The following is a 19,925-nucleotide window of genomic DNA, read 5'->3' on the forward strand; positions in this document are numbered from 1 at the left end:
GGAGAAGTTTGATCAGAGTCAACCAGGTATTGATGCAACAACTGATTTTGGCAATTATTAAGGATCTGCTCTCTCATAATCAAATTGTATAATCCCTTGAAATCATTCACTTTGCTGCCAAGCAACCTGACTTCCAGAGCCATAATGTCACTATCCGCTATCCACAAAGTCTACCCAGTCCTGATTCTGTGCCTTCTGGGTTTCTCTGAACTTAATCTTATATTGAATTGTCAGCATCCTCTTCTCTAACCGTGAGGAGCTTATCTCTACCTTTGTCAGCAAAGGAGAGCCACAAGATAGCTGCCCACTGCTCTTGGCGGATCCTCTGAACTTTACAAGTCCTCTCTAAATCAGTTATCCATTTATGGATGTCATCCCCAACATGGCCAGGAGGGACAATCTTGCTCATGTTCCTATTGTCAAAAGAATGTTCTTTAACTCTAAGGACTCTGTTGCTGCCACCATGGGACTCTAGTCCCAATCTGTTTCTACCTCTCTGGACTTCTAGGGACTCTTTGTCCAGGGCCAATTGCTGTTGCCTGAGCCTAAGCTTAGCTTTCTCAAGATCTAGAAATGGGTACTCCCTGTCATAAGAGTGGTCTCTCTTGCTAGATACAGAGGTACCTACAGACTGTCCTGAGTGAAGTGACTCTGCAGAGGGAGATCTAGATCTCCTTGGTAAACTCTGCACTCTTCCAGGAGGGGTGAAGAGAGGGCCATCTTGGCCTTCCTCATCATTTCCCTGAAGATCTGAGTTGTCCAGGTGTGAACCATATTGTTCCTCCTGGCCAGGGGTTGAGTCTAGGTCATAAAAGGTGTCACCTCCTGACTTGCCCTCATTCCCTGCCCCACCCACTTTCTTCTGTTCATCTGATCCAGGGGTCTTCTTAAGGTCATCAAGCAGTAAGGCCTGTATGAGGAGTTGGGTGTTTGCATTTCTCCCTGTCTTCAGATTTCTAGAGGCACACATGGCTTTCAATTCTTGGAATGAAAGCTTACTGTATCTAGAGGGCAGAGAGCCACTGGCATCTCCGCTAGAAGACATACTCTGTGTGGTGAGGTGTTGCATCTACCTAACCTATGGGAACTAAACTCTCTGAAGGTGGAAAAAGGGTGTGCTAGACACTTGACTTACCCAACTCTAAGTTCAGTAGAACATACTTATTCTAAGCTAGTATTATATGTATCTAGTACTTAGTGGTTTTCAGTTACTTAATACAAAGATTTATCTGGTAAAACAGTGCAGGCTTGAATCCCACCGCTTTAAAGTAAGAAGGGGGAAAAAGGGTCCCAATCCCTTAGTGACCGTATTATTGAGTATAGTATGAGTTGGGTATTTGTCCTCAACAGTGGGCGAGTCCCAGCCCCTCTGATAGAAATAACATTTCAAAAGGGAGTTAGGACTAATATTGATTGTTTGTTGATAGTTGTGGAGAAAATTCCAGAGACAGCAGTTGCGATTTTAACGTGAATAAGTTTTAATTGCAATTGCATGAGGTATTGTGACTTTCTTGTGGGTGAGCAACAAGAGAAGTGCAGCCAACACGTGTTTCACCCCATTTAGTTGGCCTTCCGGCCTGGGGCTTCCTCAGGGCTGTGGTGATACGTGACAAAAGCATGCAGATTCAACAGTGGAGCATTTGGAGAAAAATACATTTGAGAGGTTGGACGTGCAGTATAATACAGTGTAAAAGCATAGGAATATATAACATCATATGTACATATTATTCAACAGGAATGGTCCGTCAGGAGGTCAAGGACCATGCAGATGGTAAAAACAAGTTAAAGTAATCATGTATGGAAGCAGGATATAGTACATACCAAAAAATCCTAGGGTCTATTCACATACCAATAGTATACGTGAAACAATCGTACTCCTTAATTAAGGATGTATCAATAAACAACAGTGGAAATGAAAGAGTACTCATGGGGTCACCTAAGGGCAGATCCCTTTAAGGACGAAATCCCTCACTCACCAAAGGTGACATGCTTCATCATAGCAGGATATAACAGTTAAGATAATATAGAGGTTCAAGAGAAGATTTGAACAAAAGAAGAGAGGTAGGTGTTCAGCAATAAAGGGTTGGATGGCCAAAAGAGGTGGTAGAACGGTGGGGTTGAGGGCCCCGAACAAACTGAGAGCGAAGGAAACAATTTTGGAAAATGGTAAAATAAACATCATAATAAAACCCGAAATATCGCGCATGGAAATAAGCATTAGAAAGTATAAGGTTTTCATATCGCGCGCGTTAGGTCAAAGAGAAACATTAGAATAGTGGAGACAGCATATGATGGGGAAATGTAGTAGAGAAAGAACGTGTATCAAAATGCATAGGTCAAGTGACGTCATAAACAAGCAATGGTGTATCGACAAATGATAAAATAAACGTCATGAAGAAATCCAAAGTATAGCGCATGAAGATAAACAATTGAAAAGTACCAGGTTTTCATATCACGCACGTTAGGTCAAGGTGAATATTTAGATAATAGAGGTAGAAATTGATAGAGCATGGTAGACGGTAAGAGGAGTATCAAAAGACCATAATTCATATCACGTCATAAACAGCATTTCAAAGAAATCGACAAGCAATGGTGTTACAGGAAATATAGTGCGGCATGCATGTGTTAAAGTGAAAATAACATTATGGTGAAAAAAAGCAGTATCAAATGTATTGTTTTTGGAAAATAACCATATTGGATCGATCAGATTCCCGGATCATGAGAAACAGGGAGGAATGACAAGAGATACGGGAAATTAGATTTCAGAAAAAATCGCCATAGGGTGATCGAAATGTCGGGAGAGACCCAGGCGTTTAGCCATATCAGAGAATATCTGCTGGGTCTCGAGTGCTATGGGTGACAGTAAATTAGAAGAGTTGCTAATGAGCCTGCGCTGGAGAGAAGATGCTGTGGGTGGTTTAAAAACGGAATACGTGTATAAGGGATCAAAATAAGGAGCAGAGAGGGTATAGAAGTCGCAGTAGCGTGTCCTGAAAGTAATGCGCTTACCTATGTGAATCCGTATGGACTCTTAGGTCCTGACAAAGTATAAATAAATAAACAAATCGTCCTTGTATCTGGGGGAACACAGAAGAGAGTATCGGGCGGGTTAGGAAACGGGATCGAGAACGGGGCCTCGAAGTGAGGAGAGGAGAGTAACGACCGTGGCGGTATGGGTGGCTTACCTATTAAAGGCGCCTTATCTCTTGTCATTCCTCCCTGTTTCTCCTGACCCGCGAATCTGATCCATTCAATACGGTAATTTTCCAAAACCAATACATTTGATACCGCTTTTTTTCGCCGTAATGTTATTTTCACTTTAACACATGCATGCTGCACTATATTTCCTGTAACACTATTGCTTGTCGATTTCTTTGAAATGCTGTTTATGACGTGATATGAATTATGGTATTTTGATACTCCTCTTACCGTCTACCATGCTCTATCAATTTCTGCCTCTATTATCTAAATGTTCACCTTGACCTAACGTGCGTGATATGAAAACCTGATACTTTTCAATTGTTTATCTCCATGCGCTATACTTCGGATTTCTTCATGACATTTATTTTACCACTTGTCGATACACCATTGCTTGTTTATGACGTCACTTGACCTATGCATTTTGATACACGTTCTCTCTCTACTACATTGCTCCATCATATTCTGTCTCCACTATTCTAATGTTTCTCTTTGACCTAACGTGCATGATATGAAAACCTTATACTTTCTAATGCTTATTTCAATGCGGATATTCTGGGTTTTATTATGATGTTTATTTTCCCATTTTCCCAAATTGTTTCCTTCGTTCTCCGTTTGAATCCCACCGCTGCCACCAATGTGAGAAGTTGGCCTGGTATATGATCTCCACTAATTAAAGTGGGCACTTGCACCAGTCCAAACAACCCTTATGGTGATTTAAGAGGTCAATAGATAACCTTAGAAAGCTATTCAAGTGGTAGCTGTGCCCAGCAGCCTTCAGGCTTACTCTTGAAGGAATGTTAAGCAGCTTGTTTTACCAGAATGCAACCTTATTGTATCGGTTAAATGAAATGAGAACCATACAGTAGTTATAAGAATATATATTTATTATTATAACACACCTTAAATACCTCACAGTATCTGCTGCAAAGAAGAAAAGTGTCCGGTGGAACCCACCAGTGGATTCTTGATGGAAGAAACCTGAAAATGTTGATATTGTTAAATGTGTGCCTCACAACCACGCCTCTAGACACGCCTCTAACAGGCTCTCAAGACCCAACCAATCAAATTGGTGAGTACTGTCACTTCTTAAAGTACTGGTTGAGACCCTTCACATTTGGAGAAATCAAATGAAAAATCTACAGCTCCTAACTCCCACAGGGCTTCCAGCATTTCAGCCTTAGTCGTTTCTATAGGAAATCCATAAACAGCCTTATTTTGCAGTCCACTTTAGGAAATGGAGTCATAGAAACCCGAAACTCACTCTGCAGAGAAATTGACAAATTTCAGGCATTTTGTGTGGTTCGCCCTGGCCACCAAAATATAGTCCAGGGAGAACCACACAAGCAGCATTTACGGCCCATGAACTGAGCAGCTCAATGTTCAAAACCTCACTTTTTCTTCATCTAACACTTCCTTTTTGTTGTCATTAGCCTCCCACATACTAGTTTCCACATTCTTAGAACATGTCAAAATCTATCTCTTACCCATTTCAGTAGCCGATTGTGGGAAGTTGGCCTGATATATGATGTCCACTAATTAAAGTGGGCACCTTGCACCAGTCCAAACAACCCTTACGGTGATTTAAGAGGTCAAAGATAACCTTAGAAAGCTATCTAAGTGGTAACTGTGGAGACCAGCCTTCAAGCTTAGTCTTGAAGGAATGTTAAGCAGCTTGTTTAACAGAATGCAACCTTATTGAATTGGTTAAATGAAAGGAGAACCACACAGTAGTTATAAGAATATATATTTGTTAATATAACACTCCTTAAATACCTCACAGTATCTGCTGTACGCAGATAAAGACAAAGCACACAATACTGTAGCACAGAAACAATGGTAAGTAGCACTAATACACAGTGGGCTCCCGGGGGAGACCAAAGCATATACTAAAATAGTGGTATAAGAACCACGACTCGAGTAAAGACAGTGTCTAGAGAGTGTAGAATCGCTGGGACCCCAAGGAACCACCCAATGTGAGTAAGTAGGGACCCACGGAGGATGGGTGCAGTGTGAGAACGAGACCGCGAGCCACGTGCAATTCAATGGGAGAGTCGCAGTTGCAATTTCACAGTTTAAGGGACCCTTCCCAGTGGATTACGAGGTAACCCTTTGGAACATAAAAGGTTGGAGAGTCACTCCACCCGTGGATACCGAAGTACCAGAGTTACCTATCCCAGGGAAGCCGGGTGCATATGGCTGAATTGGCGTCGGAAACCGCCGTTGTTGTCAATGGGAGTCTTCAAAGAAATGCCACTGCTGGAAAGAAGAAAAGTGTCCGGTGGATTCCTGATGGAAGAAACCTGAAAACAGAGGTTGCAGAGTTTGGGTCACTCAGGAGTGACCAAGGGCTGGGTAGACGAATGGCCACCGATGTCGGGTGCTTCAGGTGTGAAGGAGGAGACCTTGACTCTACAGCTGCAGGGACCAGGAGACGTCGAGGATGACCAGGAGTGAGATTCGAGCTGTCCCACAAAGGATGGCGAGTGCTGAGGGGTCGGTGTCTGGTGGGAGCACCAACAAGCCTTGGCAGCGGCAACCCACAAAGAAGGTTGAAGAAGGTTATGGTCTGGCCCAGCAAGGACATGGGGACTCACCACAGCACGGGGAGTCAGGGCAGGCCAGGAGCAACCAGGGGAGCCCAAGAAAAGCAGTGTTGTCCCACAAATGGACCCACAGGCTGAAGGCACAGGAGTCGCGAGGGGACCTTTAGCAGTTTCACAAAACAACAGCTTGCACGGCACAGAGTGCGAGAAGGCCGAAGTCCTTTGTACGAAATGTGAGCAGAGGTTGGGGCTATCGATAGCCCAATGCACTTGATTGGGGGACACCAACAAGAATATGCACTTGCAAATGTATGCGGTGCACAGGGATTTGGGTTATGTGGTCCCCACGTGGGATACTGGGCTCAAACTTGCTGAGAGGGCAGCTCAACCTCAAGGAACATGGGAAACCACCACCTCCTGTGTTGCTGGAGCCGCCAAAGTCCGCAGGAGCTCAGGATCAGCAGACCGTTCAGTTGCGTTACGGTGCCTGGGAATGCAGGGGAGTGACTCCTTCACCCCAAGGGAGATACGTCAGTTGTCCTGTATGGTCCACAGGCACTGATAATGCTTTGGACGGAGAGGGAGACGAAGTCGGGCCCAGTCGAAGTCCAGCGAAGTCCAGAGTGTCCTGACGGTCGATGGTCAGTGGTTTCTTGATCAGAATCTTGTTCACATTGAATTGAGAGTCCTACAGCCAGGTATGCCCTTTTGTACCCATGGAAGAGGGTTGGACAGATTCAGGGGACCCTCCCAGGGGATGGTCAGTACAGGGGGGAGGTTACTCCCACGTCCTTTGTCCAGTTTCGCGCCAGAGCAGGAGCCAACGGCTCCCAGGACTGGTTTGAACTGGACTATGAACAGGGACACCAAATGTGCCCCTCATGCAGACTTTCAGGCATATTGAGAGTGCACCCACCCAGCTCCAATACACTAAATCCTGTCTGGAAGGTGGTCACACCTCCCTGTGAGAGGATGCCTATAGTGCTGTCTTCCCCTGCTCGAGCTTAGCTCAGCAGCAGGAGGGCAGAAATGTGTCTCTGGTCGGCAGCAACCATTTTGTGCTGTCCAGGTCGAGAAGGTTGGTACCGGGAAGACCAGGGACCCCAGGAAGCTTGCTTCTGAAGGGTGGAATCATACCTCCCACACCGGTTACCGGTGTGGAGGTATGATTCAAAAGTGCTTGATACCAAACACAGCGGTACAAAAGGGGGTGGTGATGGACGGAGCATCAGAACCAATCAAACACTCACACCCAGTCAACAGATCTGGGTTTGATCCATCACCGTTCTTTAGCCCACTCTGCCACCCCAGTTCAGACATGGCCATATGCAAATCAGTCTGACCCTGTGCCTCATGGGAACAGTTCCCAGACGTGGGACCCGTGCTCACTACGCCACTGGAGTCAAGCTATCCTGGCTGATGACGGCTGATAGCCAGAAACCGGTCCTAGGATGCTTGATTCCGGTCCAGGGAAGACATGGCTTGGCAGTTCGGGCTGGACTGTTCCCATGAGGCACAGAGTCAAGACTGATTTGCATATGGCCATGTCTAAACTGGGGTGGTGTAGTGGGCAAAAGAACGATGGATTTAACCCAGATCTCTTGACTGGGGGAGAATGTATGCATTGTCAGCATTCCGTCCATCATTTGTTTGTTGTAACGCTTTTCGCCCTAAGTGGGATGGGTATTCCCAGACGTGGGACCCGTGCTCACTACGCCACTGGAGTCAAGCTATCCTGGCTGATGACGGCTGATAGCCAGAAACCGGTCCTAGGATGCTTGATTCCGGTCCAGGGAAGACATGGCTTGGCAGTTCGGGCTGGACTGTTACCATGAGGCACAGGGTCAAGACTGATTTGCATATGGCCATGTCTAAACTGGGGTGGTGTAGTGGGCAAAAGAACGATGGATTTAACCCAGATCTCTTGACTGGGGGAGAATGTATGCATTGTCAGCATTCCGTCCATCATTTGTTTGTTGATACCAAACACGACATGGCTTGTTGCAGCCGTTTTCGAGATAGCATTCTACACGAGCATATAATGCACCTCTACCTATGTCTGGCTGCTTCACCGACAACCCGGTAGAATGGTCTCCGAAGGCTGCAGGGGTGCTCTACTCATGCAGGGGCACCCTCCCACGTAAAACCCAGCACCCTGCCTCCAGGATTGTTAAGGCCTGTGATAGGGGTGACTTATAGGTTTTAAGTGTAGTAACCCATAGATATAGTAAACCTATATCTAAAGTAAGTGGTGCAGGCACCATCTTACACAGGCTGCAATGGCAGGCCTGTAGTTCCATTTTGCATGGCCTCTCATGGGTGGCATAATACATGCTTCAGCCCATGGGAGGCCTCTGGGGTACCTATGCCCTGGGGACATGTTTACCATATACTAGGGACTGACAAGGGTACCCCAGTATCCAATATGGAATGTACCTAAGTACATGTCATAACATTTTAGGGAGAAAGCTGATAGACTGGGGTCCTGATTAGCAAGATCCCAGTCAGACTACTAAAAAACAGTGTCACATCAAGCAAAAAGGGGGGGTAACCATAAGAAGCAGATCCTACTTTCCTACACTGATGGACGTATCTATGCAAGTATCTTTTTATAGTATGCCTAATTTATTAATCCACTTCACACAACTGAACCACCTCCATCTGCTCGAAGTGGACCATCATCCTTACTACGTCTCCTGTCACCTACTGGAAAGGCACATTCCAACATGCATACGAACATCTAGAAGCAGGAATTTATTTTCACTTTTATATAGTGCGGACATTGGCCCGACGGCATTAGAGCGCTTTACACAAGCAGGAAATGTGGGTTACAGCGGGCTACATTCATAGTAACTAAACACGGATGACTAATTTGGTTAGTGTGTGTAACCACAAGAATAGTTTTAGCAATTGGGCGAAGGAAATACACAGTTAATGCATCGATTAAGATGGTGGGGTCATATAACCACAGCAGGTCAGATCGCAGAGAGAGTACTTAAGTCTGGAAAGAGGGACATTTTGAAAAACAACTAGGGAATCAGAGGATGTTGAGCCAAAGCCAAGACTGGAACCCGGTTCCCCTGCCCCTTACCCCACATCCTCTCTTGGTATTTAATGCATACTACAATCTAAGCTGTACATCTACATGGAAACGTTCCACTTCCTACCTCCACAGTTCTTTCGCACTCCTGCGCTGCCTACTTCCCACTTCCTTCCTCCACAGTCATATCCCACTCATGCGCTGCCTACATGTTAAATCTCTCCTAACGTGAGCTATTCTGTCACTTCCGGTGCCTTTGCCCCGCGATCACCATTACATTGAGCTGATGCGCTGGTATCGTGCACTTTTATTTTACTGTAAGAATGGGTCCATCTCCTGGCAGACTGGCAGCCAGTCGCTCAAACACTGGTAACCAATGAGGTAGGAATAGACATATTCCAGTGCTGGCGGGAAAGAGTGATGGCCTTGAATTGGTTGAAATAACTGTTGTGCTGTGATTGGCTAGTGGTGTTTGTTTATCGGTTGCTCATTGGCTATGTTGCTCCATAGACTGTACCGAGGATTGAGTAGAGACTAGGAGGTTTGGGGATACCACGCGAGAGCAATCTTTACAGTACCTGTTGTATTTATGGCCCATGATTTTGCTGCTGCACATCCTGATTTCCGGCTATTTGACTCTTCGCTAAGTGATTTCGCCTGTCTGTCTGCAGTTTGTGTTTGAGGCAGCTAGAAGACCCCTGTGAATCTTGTGAACGTACAGGAAATTAGTGAGTATGTTCGAATTAGTCGACTGGAGCCTTCTGACCTGCACCAGAGCGTCGCAGTCCCCCACCCTAAACTTTTAGGGGACCGCGTATCCCTTAACTTATATAAATGTGATTCCAACCCCCCATTGTACGTTTTGGCTAAAGCCTGCATAATAGGCAGTGCTGGAAATAAAAAAATTATTCCGGGAACCCATAAATTGGGGATCAGTTCCTGGCAGCGAAACGGTGGTGGGGTTGCAAGGGTGGGACAAATGTAACATGAAAACTTTTACGGCTTACTTAATTGGTCACAAAGAGGCTGCATACAGTGGCATAGATTGGTCAGTAGGATGAGGGGGAGCTTCAGATTTTCCAACAATCACGGTGGCATATAATGTTAAAATACATTATACGAAAAGCAGTGTGCATGAGAGTGACCTAGGGGACAGTGAAAAGGGGGAGGTGATTTGCAAAATAACCTGCATTTTTTAGGACTTCAAAACAGAGGGAGCGAGTGTGTGCTTTTTTGTCTGTGTGATTGTAAAATTCCAGATGAAATTCGACAGACCTCTCACCATACCCAACTGAAAGTACCTGTATCCAACTATTAATAAGACAATACATTGATTAGGTTTGTGTAACTCCCCAAACACCCCGCCCCCCAAACCTACGCCCCTGCCTGTGTGTTACATTATCATGCAGGGTTCAAGCCCACACTGTAAAGATGTTTGTGTGTCCAGCAGTTTTTAGGAGGTCATGGGTACATCTTCTGTAGAGATCTGCATTTTGTCAACTCAGACTCATAAAATAGTATAAAGTGTTAATATGCCTGCTGAAAGGTACAGTGTAACATGCAGGTCGTAGATTTGTATTTAATTAGATAGGTATGATGGTTACTGGTGTTAACACAGATATCCTATTGATGCAGTTCATAAGTTGTATTCCTTCTAATATAGCAAATTGAGCTGTGTACAGGCATCAAGGATCTGCACGTAACCTGCTCGGCACAGGTTTAGAAACCTAATATTTTTTTTCCATTTCCCATTATTGTAAGGTTACAACTATTGATCCTTTGGTTAGTAGTAAAATACATAAGTACCAGTTAATTATCTTTCATGTAATTATGCATACAGACAAATGTATCTGGCAGTCTTGCAGTGCGTGCATATCTCCTACATGCTGGGGTTGAACAACGTCAAAAATGTGATTCCAAATCCTAGTTTATTTTAAGTACTTGTGAAGTGCTAACAAGGTATGTGCCTCTGTTTCAATCTCTTGTATTGGCATCTAAGTATTAAGCAAACACAAGGAGATGATGGACGGAGTGCTGAACATTGCAAACACTGGCCCCTAGTCACAGGTCTGGGTTGAATCCATCATCGTTCTTTAGCTCACTTTGCCACCCCAGTTCAGCCACAGCTATATGCAAATCAGTCTTGACCCTGTGCCTCATGGGAACAGTCCAGACCAAACTGCCAAGCCATGTCTTCCCCAGACCGGAAACAAGCATCCTGGGCAAAGTGAGCAAGGGACCCACGCCTGGGCATATCCTGCCAACTTAGGGCGAACAAAGCAAACACAAGGAGATGATGGACGGAGTGTTAAACATTGAAACCTCCCCCCCCCCCCCCCCCCCCCCCCCAAAGTCACAGATCTGGGTTGAATCCATCATTGTTCTTTAGCTCACTTTGCCACCCCAGTTCAGACACCGCCCTATGCTGGGCAGACCTGGCCTAGCAGTTTGGGCTGGACTGTTCCCATTGGGGCGCAGGGTCAAGACTGATTTGCATATGGCTGGGTTCAAACTGGGGTGGCGTAGTGGGCACGATATGAAACCCCGAAACCGGTCCTAAGATGCTTGTTCCCAGTCCAGGGAGGACCTGGCTTGACAGTTCGAGCTGGACTTTTCCCTTGAGGTACAGGGTCAAGACTGATTTGCATATGGCTGGGTTCAAACTGGAATGGCATGGTGAGCAAACAAACAATGGATTTAGGCCCAGATCTGTGTACTGGGGTGAATGTATGACATTATTCTGCATTCTGTCCATCAACTGTTGTTTTTGCAAAGGTTTTTTTAACTGCAAACAGGATGTTTTAGAAGGCCGTTATTTTCAGCATCACATATCTACTTACTACTGAATCAATTTTAGTTCATGGTCAAATTGGCTAGCATATCTAAATTAGTGGTGTTTCACCAGAATGTTTCCATATGATAATAGCTCTTCCTCAGGATTAAACTACAGGGTCCGAAGTTGTTCACATCCTTTGCTTGGCGTGAGCAAAGACCTCCTGTTTTTACTATATATATATATATATATATATATATATATATATTTTTTTTTTTAATATACTGACATATTTTTTTCTGCCAGCCCTATTTGTCCATTAGTCCACCCACTACAGCTTACAGAATGGAGCAGTGGCTCAGGCTGCTTCTGTCATTGGGTATCTATACTACGTGTAACACCAGTCTGTTCTTTCTCAAGGAACTCCGCCTACGAAGTACTCCCTTCCAGTGCCAGGGACTACTTTGACACCAAAACATATTTTTGCTTTTAAGCAAACTAAATGTTTTTTGTTTGCTCTCCGATTTGAGTTTTAAAATATAAAAAAATACTCGTATCAAAATGAAATAGTTAAATAAATGACTAAACTACTCGCACTTTAAGTGGTGCAAGCTGAGATTTTGGAAGTTGCCCACATTAGGGTTAAGCTTATTTTCATCCTTGAGGTGTGAGATTTATTGTTATGGAACACGAAAAAAATGTGTTCCAAGCAAATGTAGGCCCTGATGGACTTATTACGCATATAATACTGCTATCCCAACTCGCTACATGCCACTTTTTAGGTGTCGCCTGCACAGCGTGTGTGCTGTGCTTGAGAAAGTTATTGTTTTTAATATACTTAAAAGGGACTTGCATCCCTCCTCCTCTCTTTCCTGGCATCTCATTTGTTGCTGGACGTGCCACTTACTTTTTTCTCCATTTCTATTGGCTGTAGCATATTTTCCTGCATTTAACAATGCTTGTTCCTCGTCTACTTCTCTTATCGGTTTCCCGCCACCGAAATACTATTAACATCCGCTTTGGTGGAACGATATTTTCATAAAGTTTAGCTTTTTACTCTTGCAGCATATTTATATCGCAATTTATCCTGCAAAGCTAAAGTGATTTGCATAGACTCACAGGATGATGCGCACCGCCGCCAAGACTCTTACTGAGATCCCCAGCTCTCGAGTCAGCAGTTCTGGCCGCAGCACTATATCATATCCACTCCTGTGTTATCTGTTAGGGAGTTCTTTTCTTCTCCCGGACGATGATTGATGAAAACAGCTCTTTATTCATTACATAGGCGAAAATTATGCATTACCAATGCTTGTTTTTTAGTGTCTCGTCAAGTCCCACAAAAACCAAAATGCAAAATAAAAGCTAGGTTTAAAGATTTGAAATGTAAAAACTTGAGTTCTCATATGTACATGGTTTAACATATATTTGTATACCATATTCTAAAGGGTGTCACTTGATTTTATTTATTATACGTCCCAGTTTAAATATCACTAATTTAGTGATTTTGCTTTCTATAGACCCATCAATATTTTAGTGAAATCCTAGAACTTTTTTTTTTTGTCAACACTGTCGTTATTGAATTTTTCAGTGTACACAACAGTACAATACATCAAACTTCCTATAGCACAAAGCATTACATCTATAGAACAGGTCAGTTGCCTCTCACTGAGGAAGTGATTATAACAGAAGGCATAAGCACATGAAAGTACCACTGTGAAGCCCCAATATGGAATTAAATCCGCCCCCCAACTCCCCACACCCCCTCTCCCCCAACAAACCCTCATCAAAGGTACACAGGAAATCATTCAGTATTTTTCAGAGAGTATGATCTGCTAAACTGGCCACCAAACAAGTTGGGGGTCCCCTGTGGGACCACCTTCGTCCACTAAGCTTGCCCCAAATTGGACTCCTAAAATTGGAAGAGATGGATCGCTCATGTTCGTGTTGGGCATGCACACCGAGGAAGCCCCTTTGAGAGGTATTCCACCAGGGGACCCCATATGTATTCAAAATCTTTAAAGGAGTCAGAGAGCACACCTGCCATGCGCTCCATATTGAGAGCCTGCCATGGGCGGGACTGCCACCGAGTCATGGATGCCGCCGCTTTCTGTTTCAGGCCACTGCCACCGCCATTTTTGCTGCCCCAGATGGGAAACATCAGATACATCACATGCCATTACAACGCGGTCGTTAAAACGTCCTTGTTGTTACATGACAAACCATTACAACGCAAGTCATTTCGATGACTTGCTGTAGGGGGCAGAAGGTGTTGGATTTGAAATCCAACACCTTGCCTATTGTTGCACAGACTGGAGTTGGAATAGTAAATTGTGCTATTCCAACATCCAGCGCCCCCTACAGCATGTTGTTGTAATGACTTGCGTTGCAATGGTATGTGATGTAACAACGCGGTCGTTTTAACGACCACGTTGTAATGGTATGCGATGTATCAAATGCGTTGTAACGTGGCATATTCCCCCAGGCATAACCACAAAATAGATCTATCGCCTATAGTCTGGTGTTTGAGGGTATCAGCCCATAAGCTCAGTATTACAAAGCCCGGATCCTCTAGCACATGGTTACCCAGGATGTCTTTAATTTGTGCCAATATTTCCAACCAAAATGGCCGGAATGTCGTGCAATCCCACCAGATGTGTTTAAAATCTCCCCGTAATCCGCACCCCCTCCAGCATGGATCCGAAGTCGTAGGAAAGATCAGTTTCAATTTCGTGGGGTACAGATACCAATCATATAAAACTTTATAGTGGGCATCCCCATCTGTTGCAGGGATTCTGCTCATGCACAGAACTATGTGCAGGAAACCAGGACCTCAGTAAATTGCGGTGTACCAAAAACTCACCTCAGTACCCAGAATCCCTATCCGACTAGCATCAGTGTCTCATTCGTTCTCCGTATCATCTCGAAGCTTCCAATGATTAGACAACCCAGAACAAGCGACTTAGAGTACTCTCAGGAATGGTGGGAATCAGAAACACCTTTTCGTTATTATTCTCATATCAGACCACAACAATAGTAATCAGAAACACGATAAAGTTTAAAATGTTTATTTCTAACTACGTGTCCGAAGGAGCAGTACTTTGGCTAACGCAAGCAGGCAAATGATTAAAAACAAAACCATCAGCATTGTTACAATACCATAGAAAATGAAGGGAGAAATCATATTACAAATGACAGTGGAATAAGCCACCCTCCCTTCACTAGTAAGCTAGTTTTATGAAACTAATAGAAGGTCTCTAGGCCTGAATGGGGAACCCCATACCGTAAATATCAGCTTAGGTGAATCACATCACAGGATCAGCTCTGCTCTGTGTCTGGAAAAGGTTTTCTCCAAGTGTCTGAATCATGCATGCAAAATGCAATATTAAAGGCACCCGAATTTCAGATATTTGCAGCTGTGTGCGTGTTATGGCTAGAGCGTGGGCCGATCAACATGAATTCAAAAGCATACATTGTTATTTGACCATGATGGTTTCTGCACACTGTGTTCAGACTAAGGTCACGGTGGACGTCTAGGGATGTGAACAACAGATCGTTCTCATGTGAAGAAAAAGCAAGCAAGCAGTTTTTCTTGTAACAACAGCTACCTGCAGTGTTGTGTGCAAAAGTGGCAAGATGGCGTTTTACATCTAAGGTGCTTATGCTAACATAGCAATGTGTGTACATGGAACTCCGTCTCCACTACACATCGTGTGATTGAATGTACGTATATCTTTGTATAGTTTGTCCCACTGCTTTTCCAGGCTTACGTCCCCCAAGGTTCACTCCCAGAAGGACCAGTGTCGTGATTGAGTGGTGAGTAGCGTAGAGAGTAGCAGCGAGTATAGATAGGATATTTTAATCTTTGTGCCACTCACACTCTTTGCTAACCGCTCCACGAGTGTTAGGTCTCTGGTTGCTGCTTTCCTTAATTTCACCCCCAGTGGTAGTTTTCAGTAGCTGGTAAGTGGAACTCTCTCTGACAGTGTTCAAATGTGAGAATCATCAATCTTCTTCTTTTTTTTTTTTTTTATTTCTTTTTTTTTTTTTAAAGAAATCTTTTTATTAAACATTCGTCAGTTGCAGTATATCATCCACAGGAGCATTGGTGGCATAAAAACAAATCTATTTCCCAATAGTACAACAGTTATTCTTGAGGTCACCACAGTAACGCATTTATCAATTGACATCTATCCCATTTCACCTGTTGTCAATCTTGTTATCATTCTCTTTCCCTCCCCTCCTCACTTCAAAGATTGTTTCAGCTGCGCTGCACCATTCAAGGTCAGACTTCCATTGTCCCACCCTGAAGGGAAGATCCGCCTCCCCAGGCCCTGATGTTATTCCTCTTGGCTACCATTAGCCATATTTTTTTATATTTGGCCATGTCTGCTCGCCCACTACACACAGTATGTGCCATATGGCCTCCATGGAAATTTCCTGCCCTAGTGCTTCGGACATGATTCGTATTACTTTCCCCCAATAATACTGTATGGCTGGACATTCCCAGATGATGTGGAAAAAGGGGCCTCTCTGTTCACAGCCCCGTATGCATAGGTCTTTAGGGGTACGCCCTAACTTATACATTACTATGCTCGTAATTCATCACCACCACTCCTTCACCAGTCTTACCTTTTAACTATGGCACATTGTGGTTGAAGTAAGAACTGCAAATCTGGGAAATATGTGTTTGCCTGTATAGCTTTCCCAACTCTGCTGTTTTTCAGCTTGCAATATGCCACAGCCACGAATAGAAGGACATCCGGTTAAAAGCAGAGAATTGCTCTGATAGAAAGGTGTGGCGGGGTAAGGTCAGGGATAGGTGAGGTAGCTAGGTACGGCTATGCTACTATTATTATTATTAATGACTGAGTGGTGGGCCTCAACAAAGGGGTTTTTCTGTGGTGTGGGAGGGGGACAGACAAAGGGACTTTTCTGGGAAGCAAGTGAGGTGGACTCACAAGCCGGCAACTTTGTGGGGCCAAGTAAGTGACCTGATGGAATTAGGGCTTGGGAAACCTGTCAAACAGCAGCAGTTAACGTGCTTCCTTGTGATGCTGAGGGCAGCTTGAATAATTTCTTACTCCAGCTTAGCGATGATGAAGGAACCCTTCTAATTTTTTTTAAACTTTGCAAACATCTCAAAGTGCTCAGCTATTAAACTTTAAAAAAGAACATTTATGGGACATGTGACAAGATGGTGCCTGCACAGATCCTCCTTTACTTTCCCAGCCTCTCAGGGGTTGCAGTGTGGGTGCCTGAGGTGATAAAGGTAGATCCCTGTGGTGCATTTGGGACCTGCCAGGGCAGCTGCTTTAATGTGGAATCTGATGGCTCATGCCATCGCCCGGTGACTTGGGAGTTGGAGAGAAAGCACTAAGCCCCTGCAGTGCAGGAGGGGTTACGGGGATCTGGTAGTGTCTCCCAGTTTACATGCTGCACTGGCACACTGCAGTTTGATAAATGGCTTTGGCTCATCTGGAGACCTGACAGGAGCCACCTGATAGAAAGATATGTGTGGTAGCCTTACACAGTGTAGAGTCGCTGAGATACTGGCCCAAGCACCCTCTTATCTAGTGCACCCCACAGGGTGCTGCATCTCAGGCGATTTGGAGGGCGGCATCAATACATTACTGAGGCTGCAAAACACTGGCTTGTCTGCCAACAACATATCTGCACCTCAAGTACAGTTATAACGAAGGAAGACCTGAGTGTTTGTCTTGCAAAACTGAAGTTGGATATTGAAGATCTGCTTAGAATCACCACTTCCTCAGTCTAAGCTTAAGCAAATACATTTCTAGCATGAAGAGGGATCTTATCACCCTCCAACAGCATCTGGATTAAGTATAGAGTAATTTTGTTGTGAGTGCAGAGGCTGACCTAGGTCTTCATACAGTGGTGGCTTACTTGGAATTCCAGATTAAGACGCTCCTCAACAAATTTGATTACATAATCTTTATTTACGGTTTCTTGTATAATGATACACTACCCTTAGGATGTCATTGCACCTTACCTACCAGAGGAGACGGCACAAGCAATTCAGGACAAAAATAATTTCATGCACAATGAACATTTGAACAAAGAAGAAAGAGCATGGTGGGGTAGGTAGCGGGAGCATAAGAATAACCTCGGAGATTCAAATTGAAGGGGATCCATGTGAAGATCTGGAAAATTGATCCAGAAGGGTTAACATATGGAACCGGTACATGAAGGAGGATGCATAGATCTTTCAAGGGTCTGAACTTTGCAATTGAGATCATCAGGGCCCACAGAAAACAAATAAAGCAGCTTTTAAAAAAAAAAATAATACTAGTCAGATGGAGTGATTCATTGCTTTTTGTGACAGCCAGGTGATGCTATTCCAAGTCCTCTATTCTACTTTCCTCAAACTCAGACAAGAGCTACACCATGCAGTGCAAGAATTGATACCTAATAAAATAAGATACAGATGGCTTCACCTACATGGTCTCCAGTTCCAGTGGTAAAACAAGGAAACCATTTTCACAGCTGCAAAGGACATAGCCCAAGGAAGAACCAGTTTCTCTGCAATCAAATGTTACTGATGGTATTGCTTGAGGATGACAGGCAGACTGCCTAAGATGGTGAGCAAGACAAAGGTGCAGGGAAATTAAGTTGAGTGTCAATCATCAGGCTCAACTCTTCAGCAATGGAAAGTTATTTGACTCCTCATGCATGAAATCGCTTAACTCTCTCTCTAAGTGGGGGTGATTTATTTGCCTCGTAAAGACAGTGTATGTTAGCTGATATACAGAAGGGCTTTGATTTGGTTAGTGGCACATTTGAAGGGGGTAGGAGCACGCACTAGAGAGGATTTGGATGACAGTATATTCATTTTTAAAATCTTTTTTTTTTTAACTTCATGGTTCTGGGGGTTTGGATTCATATCTGAATCCCGGGGATCCCCTTGCGGTTCATTACAGGGTGAGGTCTAGCCCAGATCGCCTGTAGATAGGAAGGGATTTTTGGTACAGACCAGGACAGGTGACTTGTATACCATGAGATCTACTACAGAGTAGATCCGCTCAATCCAAGCTCTTAAGATAATCTCGCTTATGTAAGGGTTGTCAGCTCCTCTAATAATAAATAAATATTGCGTGGATATTTTAGTAGTGAAGATGCGAACATTGTCTTCATACAAGAAACTCATCTGCTGCAGGAAGATCACTTTTGATTGATACTAGAGGCTTATCCTTTACAGTTTAAGGCATCTGCCAGAACCAAAACATGTCCATTTTATGTAAACTGGGAATTTGCGGAGAAGGCATCAAACTAAAGAGGGTCGCCTTGGGTAGATATATAAAAGTGTAGACCCAGCTTGGAAGCCAGACTACTACTTTGATCAATACATATGCCCAATATAGGTTAGTGTCGTTTTGTGAAATGTGTACTACACCACATTGTGTGTACTAGCAAGGGGTAGGGTGATACTTGTAGGGGACATGAATTTGCATGGGATATTGCACTGGGCAGGAATGGCTTTGGTACATCATCAACAGGAGCCATGTTTGAAGCCCTGCAAGCAAAATTCGACATAGAAGATATACGGTGCTTAGTTCATCCGAGAGATGGGGGGGCTACAGTACTATTCACTTGTACATTTCTCGTACTTGTACTCAGATCTTGTTTTTATGACTCTGGGCCGAATTTGTTCTTTAAAGGGCATTTCTATCTATATCCAAGCTCATGTGTGCGTGATGTTTGCACCATGAAGCAGTTCCACTTAAGATGATGTGGAGGATGAATATGGCTCTATTCTGGGACCCGGTTCATGGTTCAGAGGTCATTAAGGACATTCGAGTATTCCTTAATCTTAAGAAAATTTAGGATGCTTCACTGGGGATACTCGGGAATTACTTTAAGGCAACTATAGGGAACTTAATTAAAAAGCTGTACTTTCCACAAGACTGTGTAAAACCTTTGAACAATTCCTTCCCTACTTGTGCAAAAAAGTTGTGGATTTCTTTAACACATTCAGTGGAGGGCAGGGTGTCGCCCCAAACATGTAGGAAGTCGGCTTCATCCTTATCCTCAAACAGGGAAAGTATCAAGAAGACTGGGCCTTATACATGTTGATCGGCTCTCTAAACAGAGATGTAAAGCTCAAGTGCATAAATGAATCAAACTAATGCTCTCCCTAGTAGATGCGGATCAAGTGGTTTTTGTCCTTTACAGACCATAGCAGAACAACGTATTCTTTCTTATAACGCTCCTCTTGGACTACCCGCTTCAAGTTATCCATGGAGATTACTAGAAGTATAAGATACCCCATGGCCAAAAACTCTCCTCAATCCCATCTGCGCTTCTCAATTTTGATTTACAGCAATGAAACAATCATAATACAAGCATCCGA

General features: G+C 44.0%; 1 protein-coding gene across 1 annotated transcript in view; it reads left to right on the top strand.

The window, feature by feature from the left end:
- Nucleotides 1-9,287: 9,287 nt before the first annotated feature.
- The window catches only part of FRG1 (FSHD region gene 1), a 110,230-nt gene continuing 99,592 nt past the window's right edge, over nucleotides 9,288-19,925 (top strand). Inside the window, exon 1 of the mRNA XM_085641988.1 lies at nucleotides 9,288-9,512. The gene's annotated coding sequence lies outside the window, so the exon portion shown is untranslated. The remainder of the gene's footprint in view (nucleotides 9,513-19,925) is intronic.

This window comes from Triturus cristatus, chromosome 2_2, assembly GCF_964204655.1.
Source record: "Triturus cristatus chromosome 2_2, aTriCri1.1, whole genome shotgun sequence".
In the NCBI taxonomy this organism is placed as follows: domain Eukaryota; kingdom Metazoa; phylum Chordata; class Amphibia; order Caudata; family Salamandridae; genus Triturus; species Triturus cristatus.